The sequence below is a fragment of the Canis aureus genome, chromosome 11 (assembly GCF_053574225.1).
Source record: "Canis aureus isolate CA01 chromosome 11, VMU_Caureus_v.1.0, whole genome shotgun sequence".
In the NCBI taxonomy this organism is placed as follows: Eukaryota; Metazoa; Chordata; class Mammalia; order Carnivora; family Canidae; genus Canis; species Canis aureus.
This window is the reverse complement of record NC_135621.1, coordinates 17487734-17502701: the sequence shown is the minus strand read 5'-3', so window position 1 is coordinate 17502701 and position 14968 is coordinate 17487734. Positions and strand designations below refer to the sequence as shown.

Genomic DNA, 14968 nt, shown 5'->3' with positions numbered 1-14968 from the left:
TGATAAACTTTTAAGCCTTATCAAGCAAGATCTTGTCTACCATAAGGAGCCAGGTCTTCTCATACAGCATGGAGAATGAGGAGACATTGAAGAATTCATGAGAAGGGGAGCGATAGGATCAGGTGTTTTTCGATGGATCTAGGTGAGTCACTGAAGCTTTGTAGAACGTTTGGTTTGATTTGTTAAATGTTTGGTTGAAAACCTAACGGATGGAGAATGAAAGAGAAGTAAAGAACAGCTGTCTGTTGTAAAATTTCTATTACAGAAATGAAGCACAGCAGGACTCATTGACTGGAGAGGCTGAAGCCATTTAAGACAAGGTCTCACACACCATATAAACTATAAAGCTTAAATTGATATTTGATGACGTCGCTCACTGAGGTAGAGAACACAGGAAGGAGATCAATCTTGGGAAGCAGTTTTGTTGTTAGCAATGACAAACTAGTAATTGTAAGATCAGATTTGTAGCTTTTGACTGAAGTTCTTGTGTAACAAAATGTGGAGAGTCAGATAGACACCACAGCTCAGAGAAGAGGAGACCAGGACTGGATATCCCAATTTTTGGAAATAGTCAACATGTAAAATCTTAGTAAAAGCCATTATATAAAATTGTTCTATATTTTACTAAAAAGGATGTGTACCCAAGTTTCAAAAAAATAATGAGATATACAATAGTCATTACTGAAAATTATTTATAATTAACTCATTCTCACAGAATGCTTTTGTCTAGTTTTTGCCAAACTTTGTATCCATAACTTATCTGCGGTATCAACTAATGATGATTGTAGTTGCTACATACATGCTGGTTGATATTGTCCTGAATTACTGAGTTGAAAGTGAAACAATGAAGACGTATCTTAGAACTTCACTTATGTCAATAACATGAAACTTCTTTGCTGAATCAGAAAGCAATTTTTGAATATAGTAAAAATATTTTCTCATTTTTTGTGCTATTCACAATGTGATGGCTATGCACACAAAAATTTTAAATTTAGTATTATTAACATTTTCTCTAAGACTTCTGTAAGTCCAGAAAATACACAAAACAAATAATCAAGACTTAATTTACAGAGATTGCTGATTTTCATGGTTTAAATACTCCTATGATGGCCAATTTTAAGTTCCCAACATACTGTCAATTAATGTCGAGCTTGGAAAAAACATGCAGTAGCACATTTTAAACATACCGATGAAATGCCTGTAAATAACCCACAGAGGGGATCCCTGGGTGGCGCAGCGGTTTAGCACCTGCCTTTGGCCCAGGGCTCGATCCTGGAGACCCGGGATCGAATCCCACATCGGGCTCCCGGTGCATGGAGCCTGCTTCTCCCTCTGCCTGTGTCTCTGCCTCTCTCTCTCTCTCTCTGTGTGTGACTATCGTAAATAAATACAAATTAAAAAAAAAATAACCCACAGAGAAAAAATGTAGTAAAATAATTAGGAAGTGATGAATTGTGAGACCTTATGACATTTATTTTCAATGCTGAAACATCCAACTGAGAAGTTAGAGGAAAGAATTCACAAAAAGCCATCTTTACTTCTGACACTAATTGTTAAGTTTGGGAGGTTCAATGATTTGCAAGAAAGGCTCCGAGAACTCACCAAAAGCTGTCACACTTGCAGTTATGGTTTATTACCGGCAAGAGACGCAGATTAAGTCAGCTGAGGGAAGGAATGCATATGGCAGCCTCTGGAAGAAAAACCTACATGGAGCTTCCGGTTATCCTCTTCTCACGGGGTCAGGACATCTTATTTCAGCATGATGTACGTACGTCGGGAGTATTGTCCAGCAGGAGCCCCTCTGGGCTTGCACATCCAGTCCTTGTAGGGCTTCCATCGAGTAGAAATGGTTGAGTGCAGAAGACACTGATTTTCAGCCTCTCAGGAGGCTGAGTCGGGTGACCCTAAGCCCTCACCATAGGTCACACTATTGGTGCCAAGGGCAAAGACCAGACCTTTTTGAACAAGGGTAAATCCTTTACTACACAAATACAATTTATTTAATTATAAGTTCATAGGACATCATCTTTGATTAGGGCCATGTTTAACAGCTGGCTTGCACAATTCCAGGAAGTTTTACAGCAGCTCTTGTGAACTGGTATAAGCCGCTTTGGCACTGGTTAAGATGGAAATGGGAGAAGAGAGACCCATGAAAGGAACGGAGGCATAAAACAATACAATCAGAGAATGTATTTGCAGGAAACAAAAATTTGGAAGAGGAGATACGATGTTTAAAGAACAAAATGATGGATAGTTAATATCCAATAAATGAGAGCTCAAAACTGTCTTTTCTTCACAAATAGTGTTTTTTTTTTTTTTTTCTGATCGAAGGACAACAAGCTTATGCAAGACTGTTACGGCAGTGGACTGAAGAATAAGCTGGATATCAAGGTTGCTGCTTTTTTTTAAAAAAAAAGTTAACTCCTTACGTAAAGACATATTAGGAGATAAACTATATCATTTAAGGGCCCCCAATAGGTGCCAACGCCCACATCTGGGTCATCTAAGGTGAGAAATTCTGCTATGAGGTGTTTATTCTTCTAGTATGTTTTTCTTTTAAAGTAAATTCTTATTATGAGACTAAATTGACCTTTGTGTTATTGACCCATAGAAGCAGAAACTAGAGAAAATGAAGGTGCTAATAAAAGGAAATAGTGCCTCAGAAGGAAAAGAGAGAAAGGGATACTAAAATCAATTTGTACCCAAAGTTCTGATAAAGGATGATGGAGTCTTCTTTGTATATATACAAACCACTTTGTGTATATAGGATTATTATTTCATCATTTGCGTAAAATAAGTGTATCATACGTAAGATAGATTCCTCCACTGTTTCTTGTCAAAACCAAAGATGTCCCATGCTTTTCATGTTTCGGTCTTTCTGGTACTTTGTAGTTTTGAACAAAATGAGTTGTTAAATAGATTGACAATAAAAAAATGCCATTTGGATGTCCACTCTCACCACTGCTATTCAACATAGTACTAGAAGTCCTAGCCTCAGCAATCAGACAACAAAAAGAAATAAAAGGCATTTAAATTGGCAAAGAAGAAGTCAAACTCTCCCTATTCGCCAATGACATGATACTCTACATAGAAAACCCAAAAGCTTCTACACCAAGGTTGCTAGAACTCAAACAGCAATTTGGCAGCGTGGCAGGATACAAAATCAATGCCCAGAAGTCAGTGGCATTTCTATACACTCACAATGAGACTGAAGAAAGAGAAATTAAGGAGTCAATCCCATTGGCAATTGCACCCAAAAGCATAAGATACCTAGGAATAAACCTCACCAAAGAGGTAAAGGATCTATACCCTAAAAACTATAGAACACTTCTGAAAGAAATTGAGGAAGACACAAAGAGATGGAAAAGTATTCCATGCTCATGGATTGGAAGAATCAATATAGTGAAAATGTCAATGTTACCCAGGGCAATTTACACATTTAATGCAATCCCTATCAAAATACCATGGACTTTCTTCAGAGAGTTGGATCAAATTATTTTAAGATTTGTGTGGAATCAGAAAAAATCCCGAATAGCCAGGGGAATTTGAAAAAAGAAAACCATATCTGGGGGCATCACAATGCCAAATTTCAGGTTGTATTATTTATTGACAGAACCATGACCTATGGGATCATGCGGACTGGGGTTAACAAGAGATTAAGCTTGAACTGGTGAAATTACTTAATTTTGGGTATTGATACTTGAGTATACAATGAAGATATTAGGATTTGTACTGTATCACTCAATATAATAATGCGCATGAAGGCATTTTAACATTATTTTGACAGATACGTGGCAGGTACGTGAACACATTAATGGAGGATATTATCCAACTTTCCCATAGCAATTAGTTTTGGCTTCTCTGTTAGCAACTCTTCCTTCTTTGGTGATAATGACAACTGAGGCACAGTGTTTTTCCGTATCATTATCAAGAAATGTCTGCATGTCTAGTCTACGGGTATCAACTTAACTAAAACCACCTATGGTAGGGACAATAAAACCCCTTTTGTAGAGCGTAGTACAGGGTCTTGCATATCTGGATGCGTGCAAAGGTTTTCTTGGTAGAAACTCTGCGAATCATCTCTACCGTGGTGAATTGATATGTGAGAGAGGAGTGTGTTCACTACAGAGGAGGACGCTGCCATGTATCCGATTTAGAGTTCCAGTATTGTCTAGTAGATATTTGAGCATTTAGCAGTCAATTAATATATGACTTATGAAGATGATATAGTATTTTATAATTAGTATTTGGGGGGTAGAAGTAGATTCTCTTCTCTTGCTAACGTGCATCACGGGATGTGGCATAATGACGGAGGCCTCAAGTCCGGCCTGGCCGTTAGTGGCCATGTGGCCTGATCTACTTACGTGGGCTCCCTGAGCCACTGTTTCCTTATCTTTAAAAGAGGGATAATACCGATTTCATGCAGCTCTGAAGATTTATAAGAAGTTGTACGTAAAAAGCTTAGCACAGCTCCTGACTTAAAGTTAGCTCTCAAAAAATACTCATTCTCTCCTGGCCTGTGATTCTCTAGGAGCTGAATTATACGCTCGCGTTATAGGTGAAGTAATTAATAGCTGGTGCTGCTAACCTCCTAAAAGTGTTGGTTACGGGAATGTCTTACATTCTGTAAACGCCAGAGGATAACAACAACATCTTTAAGGCAAATGTGCTCCTATAACTTGTGACAGCAATCTTACTACCAGCAAATAAATTATAATGGTAGTAATTTCCCGATGAAATCAGAAACCTTTTCATAAAAGAACAGTTCTTTTATCTTTAACTTCATAAATCATAGTATATGATGTGCTCTCAACTTGAAAATAAAGATGTACTTTGGTAGATGTTGAAATTTATAATGTTGTTACTTGCAGCACTAGAAGATATGCCACTTTAAGGAAATCTGACTGCATTTTTTTCAGTGGGACTAACTACTTTTGCCTACATTAAAAAAAATGGTGGAAATTTTTTTTTTAAAAGATTTTATTTATTTATTCATGATAGTCACAGAGAGAGAGAGAGAGAGAGGCAGAGACACAGGCAGAGGGAGAAGCGGGCTCCATGCAGGGAGCCCGATGTGGGATTCGATCCCGGGTCCCCAGGATCGCGCCCTGGGCCAAAGGCAGGCGCCAAACCGCTGCGCCACCCAGGGATCCCATAAGGTTAAGAAACCTCTGATCTTTGGTTTTCAAGGAATTTTCTGACCTCAACTGATTATTATTGATGTCAATCGTGTTTTACTCTCTGGATGTGGCATGTTTCTAAATGACTGAATAGTCCTTATACTATTTTGGTTTATAACTTTCTTTCAAATAACTAGAACCCATACGTATCACCGATGCCAGAAGCTCTCTGCTCCTGAGAGTAAGATACACCACTGCATTCCGCAGATTAAAAGAACTCTTTATTCTGAGTGGACCTGTGATAGACGGCTTGTGATACTGGTCACGAACAGGGATTTTAATTTTTATTTTATTTTTTAATTTTTAAGAAAAATTAAATTTACTTATTTATTTGAGAGAGAGAGAGAGAGAGGGAGGGAGAGGGAGAGAGAGACAGAGAGACTGAGGGAGGGAGGTGAAGGAGAGAGAGAATCCCAAGCAGACTCCAAGCTGAGCATAGAGCCTGATGTGAGACTCGATTCCAAGACCCTGAGACCATGACCTGAACCAAAGTCAGATGCTCAACTGACCTGAGCCACCCAGGTGCTCCCCGAATAGGAATTTTTAAATGATGATTTGGGTAAATACATACAACATGCATATATCTTGAATTTCATACTTTTTCCATTTTCCGTTTTTTTTTTTTTTTTTTTTTGGAATAACTCAGAATAGGTTTTTGTTGTACAACTGGGAAATTCTGAGTCATATTCCACATTCCATTTAATTATTTTTTCTAAAATAAAAAAGAAGTATTTTCTGAATATACAATAAAGGTGGCAGCCATGGAAGCGTATCACTCAGATCTCGTGGAAGAGAAACTGATACGGTGCCCTGGAAGGAATAATAGTTGGCTGCTGCCCCTTAGAACCATATTACTCCGGGCTGTTCCGAGCCAGTAACCGAGCGTAGTACCGGTGCTGGCCCATTTTTACTCAACGCAGTATCTCTCTAATGGGCAACTTTTTCTTAGGGATTCCGGCTGGGATGTCTATTGCTTATAAGCATGCCACCGTATAAGGCTATTCTTATCCAGTTCTTAATTCCCTCTCTATTTTTATGCCTCTCAGATTTGAATCATGCTGTAAAGACTCCCTCTGCCTATGCCAGCTCCTCCTATCTTCATTCTTCACAAATGTTTGACCCAATAAATTTCCTATATCTTAGCATCCATTTTTCAGAGGACCCGAGGTAGGGCCAGAAGTGGTCCCAGGAATAGGCAGTGAGACGATGTTTTGGGGAACGGCAAAGGGGCCTCATATTGGAATATGAGGGCACGCTAGTCCCAAGGACAAGGTGGTAGCTCAACTGCTGAGGATTTTACCAGTGGTAAATAATCCAGTAGAGGGAAAAACTACCCTAAGGCAAAAGGAGCTCCCTCAAGTGCTGCTTCTCTCCTGGCTGCTAGGCCAATAGGTAGTATTAAAGTTCAGCATGTGCTGGCTAGACACTGATAAGGAAATAAAGAAATCACACTTCAAAGTACATACAAGAATTATTTAGCAGGTGCCATCAGGGGCCAGAGAAATATTCCTGGAATTGGATTTTGAGGGTGCTGGGTCAGAACATAAGATTGGAAATGTATGAATGTGTCAAATTATGGGAACTTTCTTTGGACCTATATGGGACTCAATAACCACTCGAGGACTTCAAGAACTGAGGCAAAACGACCCGACTAGTTGACTTAGCCAATCTTCATCGTAGGCCACTCTTGAGTCTATGAATGAAGTTGCGGTTGATGGCCAATAAAGAGGCCACACAGAGGTTCAATACCATGGACTCCCACTCACCAGAGTCAATCAATGCATAAATGACTAAGGGTCTGATTTGCCAGCAATGGAGGTGAATGCTGAACCCCCAACTGGGTAGTTTTCCATGAGGTGAGAAAAACCAATTGTCCTGATGGGAATAGATACCTATTCTAGGGTTAGTTTGGCTTTCCCACCTTTAGAGCCTTAGCCAGCACCATAGTCTGGGAGATTCCAACACACCTTATTTACAGACATGGAATCCCACTACCTTTTACATGATCCAGGACTCACTTTACACCTGAAAGAACTGTACAAATGCAACCTATGACCTGTGATACCAGGGTTTGCTGATCCTATCACAAACCACGCTATCCAGACACAGTCAGTATCCTAGATTACTGGAATGGCAAGGCCAAAACATTATTGTGGAAGCAATATGATAGGGTGCTAGGCTTCAGGAGGCAGGATGTGTGCTGAATCATAAACCTTTGGATATATTTGGTGTCCTATTAAAAAGATTTGTGGATCCTGGGATCAAAGGATGCACGATGATCTGAGGGTTTGTGTCTATTAAAACTCGTAAGTTGAAATCATGAAATTCCAGTGTGATGTTACCAGCAGGTGGGGCCTTTGGGATGTGTTTAGGTCATGAGGGTGGAGTCCCATGAATGGAATTAGTTCCTAATACAAGAGGGTTTCAGAGAGATCCCTAGCCTCTTTCACATGTGAAGATAAAATGAGAAGTATACACACTGGCAGCGGTGCTCCACCGGACCAGGCTGGCACCCTGATCCAAGACTTCCAGCCTCCAGAACTGTAAGCAATGAATTTCTTTTGTTTGTAAGCTATTCAGTCTGTAGTAATTTGTTAAAGCAGCCTGAAGAGACTAAAATGGGATGGAAGTAAGAGTAATCCTACTAATTATTGTTTCCAGACTCACCGGGGGACCTGATAATCCTTTCCCCCTAAATCTGTAGCTATGAAGGTGGGAAGTCTCAATTCTCAGACAGGGAACACAGAATGACACGTGATGCAACAAGAGAATCATTGAATTTGAAGTTAGAACATCTGCTAGGCCACTTTGGATTCCTTGTGTTTGGGGAAATGGAGTCACCATGTCCACAAGTGTAGCTGACCCTGGTCCGCAGGAGAAGGTGTGACTGTTTTCATACAACATGGCCAGAGAAGAATACGCGTGGAAGCCGGTGATCTCCTTGGGGACCCCAAGGAACTCTCTCACCCAACTCACAGAGAATGGACACAGTCAACAGTGTGCCCTGAGAAACGTGTGGTTGTCAAGGGTCCGGATCCCTCAGGAATAAAGGGCTGAGTCGTACCACCAAGTAAGCCATCAGAGCTTGTTGGAGTGACGGCAGAGGGTGAAGGACATGCAGTACAGCTAATGGATGAAGGAGAGGATGCATATTAGCTTTATGCCCAGGATCAACTGCAAGGACAGAGTTCGGCTCATCTCCCTAACCTCCCCTTCTACACTTTCTTTTAGAGAGAGAAGCCAATGAGAAGCCTGGAGGAAGGGCTTTCCAAACCTGGAAGGAAAATTAGGAGTCTCCAGTGGAGCCACACAGATTTTTCTTGAAGAGAATCTGTGGGCAGCCCAGGCGGCTCAGCGGTTTAGTGCCTGCCTTCTACCCAGGACGTGACCCTGGGGTCCTGGGATCGAGTCCCATGTCGGGCTCCCTGCATGGAGCCTGCTTTTCCCTCTGTCTGTGTCTCTGCCTCTCTCTCTCTCTGTGTCTCTCATGAATAAATAAGTAAAACCTTAAAAAAAAAAAAGAGAGAGAGAGAGAGAATCTGCTGCTGTGGCCATGGTGGATCAATAGCTCAGCTCCCATTCTTTGACCCACATTGTATTGACACAGAGGCCACATTTTCCCTGGGCTGCAATGTGATGAAGCATGGCACCATATTGGAGGCAGCCTCTTCCTGCCAGGTGAGGGATTTCTTAAATGGGAAATTTGCTTTGGGATTCCTCATCAGACTGGCCAAGCCTTCCTTACAACTCTGCTGGAATAAGGTCCTTCCTATTCACTCATTACTTTCTTCTCTCCTTATGGAAGCAGACCCGCCTTCTGCTGTGAAGCCTCTCTCTGCCAACTCCTGCTACCTTTATCTTTATCTTTCAAGGGTAGTTTCCAAAACAATTTCCTGAACATCAAATCCCATCTTGGCCTCTGCTTCTTGGAATATTCCAACCAACACAGAGGTCATCAGCACCTCCTACGGGCTACTTCTGTTTATTATACTTCTCTGTCTCCTGCTGATGGGAATACACACTGGTGCAGCCATGATGGAAAACAGGATGGAGGTTCCTCAAGAAGTTGAACACAGAGCTACCCTATGAATTGCACTATCGGGTGTGTACCGCAGAAATACAAAAGCACTAATTCAAAGGGATACATGCACCTCTATTTTTACTGCAGCATTATTTACAATAGTCAAGCTATGGAAGCAGCCCAAGTGTCCACAGATGAGTAGATAAGAAGATGTGGTGTATATATACAATGGAATATTATTCAGCTGTAAAAAAAGAATGAAATCTTCCCACTTGCAACAGCAGGGATGGAGCTAGAGAGTATAATGCTCAGCGAAGCAAGTCAGTCCGAGAGACAAATACTATATGATCTCACTCATATGTAGGATTTAAGAAACAAAACAAATGAAAAAAGGAATAAAAGAGAGAGAGAAACAAACCAAGAAACAAATTTGAACTATAGAGAGCAAACTGATGGTTGCTAGAAGGGGAGTGGGTGGGTAATGGGTTAAATAGGTGAATGGGAGATGAGCACTGAGTGATGTGTAGAATTGTTGAATCACCATATTGTGCACCGGAAACTCATATAACAGTGTGTGTTAATTATACTGGAATTAAAATTTAAAAACTTAATAAAAAAAAAGCACAGGATTTTAGAACTTACTGTGTCTCCTGACATTTTAGGGAAAAACATCATGAGATGATAAAAAGCAAGAATCCCTAATTTATTGAAATAAGAATAAAAGTACAGTCGTGGTTCTTAAAAGATTACCTATGGTCACTGGATGCTTCTGAGGGTTGCTTTAGGTAAAGGAAATCATTTCTTTATTGATTTAATTCATTCATCATATCCATATCGAGCATCTCCTAAATGCTAATGACTAAATTAGAGACCATAATATTTTCTCACAGTGGAACATAATTATTTGTAATGGGCCACATTTAAACATTGATTTCTTTATGGATACTTCTTAATTTATTATGTATTATTTATTGAGGCTTCTTTATAATTATTTATTAATATTTATTGATACATATTTTTAAAGACAATCTTATTGATGCCGATTTTACATATTAATATTTATTTTCTCTCTCTTTCTCAGTTGGTTTCCCTCCTCATACAGACACAAAAAGCAACAACAATAAAGCAAAGAAACTAAAAAATAAAAAGTTCATAGCTCCCTTAAATAAGAAAAACAAAGTATTTTCTTTGATTCTTTCTAACAAATTACCACTGTATTGCTCTCCTTACTATCACAATTAAGTATTTTACCTCACTGGCCTTAACTTCTCATATTTCCTTATTGATAAACTATCAATTGGGCGGCCATTGTTTCACTGAAACTATTCTTTCAGAGATCAAAACCAGAGGTTGGTAATTCCCAGAGTGTTTAAAATTCTCTACCATGAGACTCTGTGACACAGGAATATGTGATCTAGGAAGGAGGAAGAGACTAGAGAATGTCTCAAAATCAAGTAAAACATTTACAGAATAAAACAAATCAGGTTAAAGTAGCTAGAAAATGAAAAAAAAAAAAAGAACCTAGGAAATGATTAAATTAGAGATGGTGACGATAGGAGCTGAGCTCTAACATCAGTATGGCAAACCCAATCCAGTTCTTATTAGCCATCAGGGTGAACAATAAATAAATAGTAAAAACCTTTTTAAAAAGAATCATCTCCATGGGCAGGTGTACTTAGCAGCTCTGTGTAGAAATGGCGGAAGCACCAGGTGTTACCCAAATACTACCTTTTCACTACCTCAACTGGACATGCCTCAGCTTTGTCTTTCATCATTTTCATCACCCCTGATTAAATTCAATACCTCTTTGTAGGACATAGTTTGTTACCTTTCTAACCAGCCTTTTTCCTTCCAGATTTTTCCTCATCTAATACATTTTCAACCATGTCATACAAGCTGACTGCCTAAATCTGAGTATATTATTCATTCCCTCAAAAGTGTGCAGTATTTTGTTTTGTTTTTCTTCCTTGAGGGTAAAAATATCCAAATTCCTGAACACTGCATTCAAGAGTTTTATAATTCATTTCAACCTGCATTTTCATCTTGACCTCAGGTCATATTTCTCAATACTTTACATGCTGAGCTTGCTGTTTCTCCCCAAATTCTCATTAATTCTTCCTCACTGTGGCTTAATCTATTCCATCTTTCTGAACTGTCCTTCTTTTCCTCTGATCGTTGAGTGATATATCACTTATCCTTCAATCACAGGAAGGATGTAGTTCCTCTGTGAAGACCAATTAGATTGAGCGCCGCCAAGTATAACTCACTGAACTCTCATAACATTCCCCAGAGATGGTTCAAACTTAGACTAAATGGTTATGGTTGAGTCCTTTTTCCTAATTCAGTGCCTGACAGGATTAACAATAAAAAATATGTATTAAATTTTATTGAATAGGTAGGTCTTTGTCTCATACGACCGTCTGTGGTTATTGCCATCTGAGTATAGGATTAATAAATGTAAAGCTCTGGTTTTGTGGAAGTCAGGCTGAAGATTGGGTTCAGGGAACGGTGAGACCCACCAGAGAGGTCAGGTCATTCTGTGGAGTAGGCTAACATGTAAGTGACATCTCAGGGCTGGACCTAGTGGACAAAGCAGAGCACAGTTACATTCGTTTCTAGAAAGTTTTTGAACAATCATGTCTTCTATTTATACAAAGAAGTTGACCCAAACATGTCATGAAGTGCTTGGAGATATAAAGACTGGAATGATAGAAGCACAGATACTATGATTCTCACTTAAGTCCAGAAAAAAAGGGTCATCTCAAGAATCTAGGAGTCCATGCATGCATGGAATGGGATCCGGAAATTATTATTTTAGTTAGCAGTGAGGGTTGGGAAAAAAAAAAAAAAGGAATGGTTTGGTAAAGTAAACAATGGCTGTTCTTTGAGAAAAAATAAGTTTTTACTGCATCTGTCCGGTATTCCCTAGGGCTTTATATGTCCTGTCCTGCTGTCCATTAAGATTACTTACTCACGGGAGCCAGGACAAATTCTAATGAATCATGCATAATGAAAAGTAAGAAAACATTATATATATCTGGAATAAGAGCCTTCTTCCTTTCTCCTGACCAGAAAAATTAGCCATTTCAAAAAAATTTAAATGATTAGCATGATTTCCTTTTTTTATAAATTTATTTTTTATTGGTGTTCAATTTGCCAACATATAGAATAACACCCAGTGCTCATCCCGTCAAGTATTAGCATGATTTCCTAAGTGGTTTTTAGTCTTTAATAAGATAATACAATCAACTTTTTGTTAAAGATAATAAGATAAATGAGCACAGTACAAACTCATATAATTTTAGAGCATAGAGTAACTTGAGAAATGGTAAGTTTAATCCTCTCATTTTACAGTCATAAAAATTTTCTGACTATGAAAAATGGATTCCCTGGACAGCTAGTGTCAGAGGTGGGTCTGAAGCCCACAACTTTTGTTCTCTTTCTATAATATAATTACATCAATGTTATTATTCTCTAATGCAGGGGTTGGCAAACTATGGCCCATGGGCCAAATCTCGCTTGCTGCCTGATTTGGTAAAATTTGATAGGACACAGCTCACATGTTTACATATCATCTGTGGGTGTTTCCATTTGACAACAGCAGAGTTAAGTAGTTACATGGGGACAATATGGCCCTTGGATCCTAAAATACTATCTGGCTCATTACAGAGAAAGTATGCCAACCTCTGATCTAAGCCATCAGGCCTTTTGTGAGAACCTTGCACACTTGCTTCATTCCTCTCCCAGTTTATTTTCCTTGCCACTCCCCACTCTCCAGCAACAACTACTCTCTCCTATGGGACTCGCATGGGGAGGAAACAGAGACCTTTATACTCCAGCAAAGATCACCCCCTTGTATCTGTTAGTATTCATTTTTTATCTCCAAACTAAATTTTCCTAAAGGAGATCATTTTCAATGCCTTATTAAGGAACCATTAAGAAGACATAATATGAAAAAAAAAGAAAAAGAAAAAGAAAACATAATATGGGGCACCCCAGGTGGCTCAGCGGTTTAGCACCGCCTTCAGCCCAGGGCGTGATTCTGGAGACCCAGGATCAAGTCCCACTTGGGCTCCCTGCATGGAGCCTGCTCCTCCCTCTGCCTGTGTCTCTGCCTCTCTCTCTCTCTGTCTCTCATGAATAAATAAATAAAATCTTAAAAAAAAACATAATATGTACTCTGAGTTGACGATGGGTAGACATTGTAGACAGCATTGCTATTGGTCCTAGTACACACTAGCAGTGGCAAGAATGATTGATAATTTGAGGTCTTCTGCAAGAACTGGTTTTGAAAGTCTTGTCAAAGGTCTGAAAACAAAGACATACATATTTAAGATTAGATTATTTTTTACTTTTTGCATAATTTTGTGTTGATGTCTTTCCAAATTTGTGTGTGTGTGTGTGTGCGTGTGAGTGAGGACAGTTTACAACCACAATTCTCTGCAATGAGAATCTTGCCCAAGAGTCCTTTCTTGAAGATCCGTTCACCATCTGAGTTCATAAGGGTGAATATATTGGCTAAGAAACCACAATCATGCTATCACTGACCCCCCTACACACACAGAAACAATACTTGAATGGGTACTTTGGAAGAAGAGTAATACTCGTAGTGAACTTTCATCTGGAGAAGAAAGGAGAGACTACAATGAAATAGGATATTCAGATAGAGAGAAATGTGGTAATGAAGAAGGTAAGCTAGCTTCTCAGATTGTGGAGATAAAGATGAGCATGGCAAGACAAAACAAAACAAAACAGAACAAAAACATGGAAAAGACTTACCAGAATTATATGACAGGAGGAACTGAAAATGATCGTATTCATCAGAATCTCAAACCCTGATGACAGTAGACAGAAAATGGTGAACTCAGCTATAGCCTTATAAGAGTGGGGAAAGCATGTGATGCTCGACACTGCTCTGTGTGGCTCACCTGTTATTGAGGGTGTTGCTGGCAGTTCATGCTGCATGGCCTTTGAAGTTACTGGGATTGAAGAGTAGATGAAAACTAAAAGGTGTATGTGCACTTACAAAGAAATAATTCCTGTGAGCCTCAGCTCTGACCACAGGGTAACAGGCTCACAAGGGTTTCCTCTTGATATTTTTTAACAAGTGCCTCTTCAGTGGAGCAGGACCAAGGAGACTGTTCACAGGACTGTGGTCAAGAAGTGCCATGGGGCGCCTGGGGCCTCAATCTGTTAAGCTTCTTCCTTTAGCTCAGGTCATGATCCCAGGGGCCTGGGATAGAGCCCGAGTTGGGCTCCCCGCTTTTCCCTGTTGCTCTGCCCTGTGATCATGCTCTGTCTGTTTCATATAAATAGATAAAATCTTTAAAGAAGGAAAGAAGAAAGAAAGAAAGAAAGGAAGGAAAGAAGAAAGAAAGAAAGAAAAGAAAGAAAGAAAGAAGAAAAAGAAAGAAAGAAGAAAAGAAAGAAAGAAAGAAAGAAAGAAAGAAAGAAAGAAAGAAGAAAGAAAGAAAGAAAGAAAGAAAGAAAGAAAGAAAGAAAGAAAGAAAGAAAGAAAGAGGGCAGCCCGGGTGGCTCAGTGGTTTAGCATCTGCCTTCGGTCCAGGGTGTGACCCCAGGGTCCTGGGTTTGAGTCCCACATTCGGGCTCCCTGCATGGAGCCTGCTTCCCCCTCTGCCTGTATCTCTGCCTCTCTCTCTCTCTCTCTCAAGAGTAAATAAACAAAATCTTTAAAAGAAAGAAAGAAAAGAAAAGAAAGAAAGAAAGAAAGAAAGAAAGAAAGAAAGAAAGAAAGATCCATGAAACT

The 14968-nt window shown here is 39.5% G+C and overlaps 1 long non-coding RNA gene across 1 annotated transcript; it reads right to left on the bottom strand.

Moving 5' to 3' along the window:
* Positions 1-11602: 11602 nt before the first annotated feature.
* LOC144322961 (uncharacterized) lies at positions 11603-14163 on the bottom strand. The gene is made up of 3 exons (XR_013388537.1): positions 13981-14163; positions 13381-13509; positions 11603-11781 (listed from the first exon to the last, which is right to left on the bottom strand). It is a non-coding gene; the product is annotated as an uncharacterized LOC144322961 (long non-coding RNA).
* Between the last annotated feature and the right edge of the window lie 805 nt (positions 14164-14968).